Here is a 6,000-nt window from a genome sequence, read left to right as displayed (position 1 = left end):
TTTTTTTTCAAACAAAACACTTTAACAAAAATCTACCAAAATGAAAAAAATCTACCTTTTTACCAACCCAAATTTTTTCTACCAATTTACCGAAGTGGCAACCCTGCACACAGACCCAACCGCATGGTTGCGCTTTCTTCTTTAGCTCCCACGCAGAGCTAAACGCTAGTGCTAGCCGTAGTCCGGCTATTATCTCACTCTTCACATTAGTTTACGTGTATGTATGTATACATAAGGTTTTCGCTCCCTCTTGGAGAGACAGCAAGCGAAAACATTTATGTATATTCGTAGAAAGTAGCATGTGATATCTACTCAAACGCTTTTGTAGCATGCGATAATTTTTATTGATGGTTGTGGTCTTTGCTAGGTGTAAACACTAGCCAAGTGCAGTGATGCGCGTATTTTGTAGGATGGTATGACTAAGGATGAGCGCGGGACTAAATATTCAATCCCGATCTCGCAGGTTCCGATATACATATATCACTAAATAAAGTTCAACTATTTTTAAATAATATCTATACTTATATTGTGGCGGGCCGCTGGAAAAAAAATTTCAACAAGCATAAGCTAATATTTAATAATTTTTTTTTTAAATTAATGTTTATTATTTTTTGTATAAAATTATTATTTTTGTATAATTATTATTTAATTATTTTTTTTTAAATTAATATTTATTATTTTTTGTATAAAATATTCGATCACTATCAATAAATGGTTCTCTTAGTGTAAGCCCTGAGAAAACTGGTCTTAGGTTTTTTACAAATAAAACACAATTTTCCTGATTTTACTAAACCAACGTTCCGAGGAACGGAGGCGTATCTGTGAAATACCGCCCAGTTATTTTGGATCCCAAACTTAACTGGAAGCCAAACATTGAGGAGCATGCAAGGAAGGCCCCGGTGACTATGTATGCAGTCAAGAGTATGTTGGGCAACAGACGCGATTCGAAACCGAGAATTCTGCACTGTATATACTCAGCTATAGTCCGACCCATACTCTCTTATGGGACGCTGGGCTGGTCAGCCCGTACTAAGGATTACCTAGCAGAAATCAAAGGTCAGCAGCCGCTGGCGTAATAGGTGCAATGCAAACCTGTCCGATAAAGAAATAAATAAATAACATGCGCAGTAAGGGTTCGCGCTGACTAAATTTTGCAGTTTTTCTAAGTCTACTTGCTCGCCTGTTGCCTGTAAAATAATTTGTCTATCCAGTAGCTCGTTTCTGTAACAATTCTCTACCAAGGCAAATTCATATATGAATTCGCCGCCTTGTTCTCTACTGCTAATGAGTAGTAGAGAATGACGTATATTCTCTACCAGTAGAGAAATAATCGGTAGAGAAGAGTTACAGAAACGAGCTACAGTTCTTTATGACAAACAAGGGCGATGCTTTGATTAAGAATTACTGATATACATTTAGCTCCATAGTTTGGTAGGCGATCCTTCCTGTTTCCGAAATACTCATGTAGAAAAGATCCTCTTGTGTGGCCGGCAGATCCCTTCCAGCCAGTGCAACTAGCAAGAGGTCTAGGTCTACCAAGATTCCTGCGGCCTTTTCGGTAATGCAGTTTCATTCAATTTCTCTTGAGAACGTGGTAGGAAAAAAAGAACTTGGCGATGCTCACTACTGCCATCTCCTAATGCCTCCTCGACGAAAAATAGTGGTGCACGCAAGGGTACTTTCCCTCCCGCAAAAAATCATAGCATGGCAGTAGCTTGTGTGGCATTGACCAGTTCCAGTTTTACATCGATTACACGAAGCCAGCGGTGGACGAAGGCGAATACAGTAGGACCGATCTCTGAAGTCCCGTTATCCTTGTCTTAAACCAAGGTACAAGTGTTGATTGTGGCAAAACTGCAACTGCCATACATACCTTCGCAAAACCACGCTTTCTACCTACCCTACGAAAACTTTGACTACGTTTGGACCTGACCAAAAGCTCTCCACTGCGTTATGAGAGCTGGGGCACGGCCCACTTACAGTGAGGCTGTAAAAGGCTTGCGTTTCGACAGACGATCACTGCGGAAATGAAACGGAATGAAAGCCAATAACTGTGAGTATGAGGAGAGGGAGATGGAACCACTGTGGGGATATGAATGTAAAAGTTCATTAAAAAAAAGAATTAAAAGTTAAAAATTACACTTAGTTTAATTACCTAGTAGATAGTGTATATACGTATATAATTGTCCTTGGATCATTGTTATTGATATGAAGCTTACCTGTAAAGAAAAGAGAAATATATTAGAAAATACTTATGTTAATAAAGTACGTTGTGCGCGCCTAAATTGCATATTAGGGTGGTCCCTAAAATATCAACATTTAAATTTTGTAGGGAACACTCCTTTATTTTATTCTACGCACAAAATAATGATATCGACGAAAATTTCAAAATTTTTAAAAACAGTTTAGGGGTCGCTACCAAGGTTTGAAAAAATTTAATTATTTTTAATCGCAAAAATTCGTCAAAATTTGGACTTAAAAGCTGATAAATGTTACATATTATTTAAACTTATTCATGTAAAATCATAATCTCGCTGAATTATTGCTAACCAAAGTCAAAATTTTGCCAATTTTTGTTACTTATTTTAATTTGAATTTTTTTCAACCCCTTGTAGCGACCTCTAAATAAATTTTTTGGAATTTTTGAATTTCTGGTGGATGTCTTTATTTTGTACGTGGAAAAAGTTATAATGTTATCTTTTAAGGCCCACCCTAATGTACTTATGTTTCCTTAATGTGTAGGACATATTATTGAGAAAATCGTGGTGTCCAAAAAATGTACAAAAATCAACTAATTAAGAGACAAAAAATTTTAATTAAAAAATTTTTAGTAAAGGCTTGCATACATCTTTATTATACTGAATCTTTTTCTCGCCATATATTTTTTTATTCGCATTACATTTTAATCACACAATTTACATTAATGAGCATTTTCACAGAGTATTTATGACAACAGAATCATGTGTAATCAAATGCTTTGCACGAGCGCCGTGATGACTACATTGCGTTAAATTGGCATGTGATAACCTTAAACTGTGATTTAACTATGCCGCGATTCATCAGCTAAATGCGGCCACACGCTGGCATGAAGCCTAGCTACGTACATAGAGTGATAAAGCGATACAATTGATGAAACACTGGGAGGAATACATATAAGACTTATGTACATAAAAATACGTATTTATGTGAGTACACGTAAGAATGTAATTAAAATTATCTGATGATGAGCAGCCTGGCACAACGCCATTCAAGTTGTTAAATAATTAAAAAATCGAGTAAAACTTTGAAAGCACCGTAAAGAGTCATACTAAAAAGGGGAAGTGTAAAGTTAGCATACGTATGTATAAAGAGAGATTACAGTAATATAAAAAGTATTACATACAGCAAAGGGGTAAGTAAATAATTTGATATAGCAATGGCGTCTGATAGTGATAAGCGGCTCTTGGTGATTAAATATTTATACAACACTAGATGTTTATATCTATGAATGTACTATGTACGCAGTCCCTGTGGGGAAAATCTCTAGTTCTGAACTGGTGCGCCTGTAGTACGTTTAGACCCTGCACTGCTTCACGATAAATCTCTTTTGCATACAAACAACTGGCGAATTTAACATGGCGATGTCCTAGGAAGTGTCAATTGCCCCCGCTGCATCCCTTTTTCGATAGTTCCGAACTAGTTCTAAATTCTATAGTTCCGAACCAGTTTTAAAATCGCCAGACGAAAGAAAAAAGTATCATGATTTTTCAATCTTTTCTGTTCTTCCGTGTGCGATTTTACATTATTTTCAAAGAAACGTTTTTTCAATTTCAAATTAAATTTGTTTGAATGATTGTAAGAAATGTACGTTTACATACCTTTGGCTGTAGCTGACTTTGCAGAGCTGCTCGCTCTTATTGGTTAGATTCCAGACGGCCCCAAGATGTTAATATGTGAACACAAAGTTTTGTTTTGTATTACCAAACTATGAAATAGCATCTGCGAAGTGCAGAATGAAAGTGCATTTGAACGAAAAAGCCGCCAAACACATATCTATGTATATTAAACAAGCCCCCCGCTGCATTACTTTTTCGATAGTTTCGAACTAGTTCTAAATTCGACAGATAAGATCTAGTTCGTTCTGCGTGACTTTTTCTATAATTCCAAACCAGTTCTAAATTCGTCACTTTAGATATAGATTTCTAATGAAAAAAGAGAAATAAAATAGTTTTTTTAAGAGTCCCACATTTCGCTGATTTTGAACTGGTGCGGATTTACTTACTATCGGACTGGTTCGTTTTTGGCGATAAAGATCTTGTACGGAACTAGAAATTTTATTCACCAGTCCGCGGTTTCCCTGCAGGGGTTATATAGAAGCAAGTATGTATGTGTAACTAGCGCGCAGGAAAACTGTAATCACCCATCAAGCATTAAAAGCTTACAACGCCCCATCAACAATTTAAGCTGCAAGCGATCCCTACTCTTTAAGCGTGTTGCGGCAGCTATGGTAGATATTTAATAGAACGCAACACATAACGCGATATTTTTTTTTTTTTTTTATCAAAAACTTCCACAATTACCTACACACATACGCAAGCGGCGCCATGCAGCCGCACTCAGTTGAGGAAATATTTAAACAATCGACTAACAGCGTGCGCAGAAAACCAATGAAGCTTACTTCCATATCTATACACTGTCTGTGGCCATCCTCCGGCGTGTATATATGGGACCACTCTGCTCAGCTCGCAAGTCAAAGCTACTCTCCATATGCGTCGTACTCATCTAGTTAGATATAGGGATGTAAAAAACATCGATGTATCGAGAACATCGATGGTCGTGGCTTCAAACTTCGATGTTCGTCGATGTTTTTACGATGTTTTGAAAAACATCCAAGAGGTTTTTTACTAATTTTTAACCACTAACTAATTTGAGCGGACATTTAATAAATAAATACATACTTTCCTGGAACCATGCAAAAGTATGTTCCTTTAATAAATTCGTAAATTTCAATTAATAAATGTTCATATATAAGTAAGAAATAGTTTAATTGCTTCAAAACTAGTAAAATTGCAAACTTCGTATCGACTCGCCAACGAGCTCGCCATCATTTACATTAAAATTACACCTCGTTTCAAAACCACCACAAGTTTTTTCGTATTTAATTTGAGATTTTTTTTATAAAAGTTTAGCTCACTCTTTAACTTAAACAATATAAATCCAATTTAAAATCGTATGCAATATTCAAAAAAAATCAGCAAGCTTTTCTAAAAACAGCGGTAAAAACATCAATGTTTTAATTCGATGTAATTTTTTGAAACAGCGATAGTCTCATTATGATTTACAACTCTAGTTAGATATGCAAATGTATGTATGTATGTGCACATTCTGAAGCAGAATTTCTGATTCGTTTTAATTGGATTTATTATGCCCATTCGTTGGTTTTTGGCGCTTTGGATGCGGCCACGCTTTTGCTTTGTTTTGTTTCTAAACTTTTTTTTTTGCTTTTATTTTTTCATGCGAACCATAAAAGCCCGTTCGCCATTTCCGCCTAGAGGTGGCAAATGAGTACGCCTTCTGTTGCTGTATCCATGACTTATTCCATTTACTATTTACCCAGCAGAGTCTCATTGTGTAACAGAGTTTCGAAAGTATGTAAAGTATGACTGAGCGGGTAAAGAAGAGATATAGAGAAAAAAAGACACTATGCGTTTGACGCATTTCTCTCGCTTTTAAATTCACACCCAGTATCTTGTGGTATGATAAGTTCTTACCCAGCTAGTAGAGAAACGAAAGTTTTGCCGACACTGCGGTCTCATACATTTTTGGTATCCCGAAACGCACAGACAACGATTTAAAGTTTCAATCACTTTCGTATCCGAACAACGCTCGAAAAACTTACATACGTTTCTGCCGCACACTGTAGTGGCAAAACGGGTCGTCAAAGTATCCGAAAATTGAATCGGTAAACGGACAAAAATTCGCAATTCATTGACTTTTCTTTCCCTTTTTGATCCATTTTCG

The 6,000-nt window shown here is 36.4% G+C and overlaps 1 protein-coding gene across 2 annotated transcripts in view; it reads right to left on the bottom strand.

Moving 5' to 3' along the window:
- The window catches only part of LOC118744649 (probable phospholipid-transporting ATPase IA), a 162,556-nt gene that overhangs the window by 92,517 nt on the left and 64,039 nt on the right, over positions 1–6,000 (bottom strand). The window lies entirely within an intron of this gene.

This window comes from Rhagoletis pomonella, unplaced genomic scaffold, assembly GCF_013731165.1.
Source record: "Rhagoletis pomonella isolate Grant_MI unplaced genomic scaffold, Rhpom_1.0 Rhpom_scaffold_00008, whole genome shotgun sequence".
NCBI lineage: Eukaryota > Metazoa > Arthropoda > Insecta > Diptera > Tephritidae > Rhagoletis > Rhagoletis pomonella.
The sequence above is the reverse complement of the archived record's forward strand: the minus strand, read 5'-3'. Positions and strand labels throughout refer to the sequence as shown.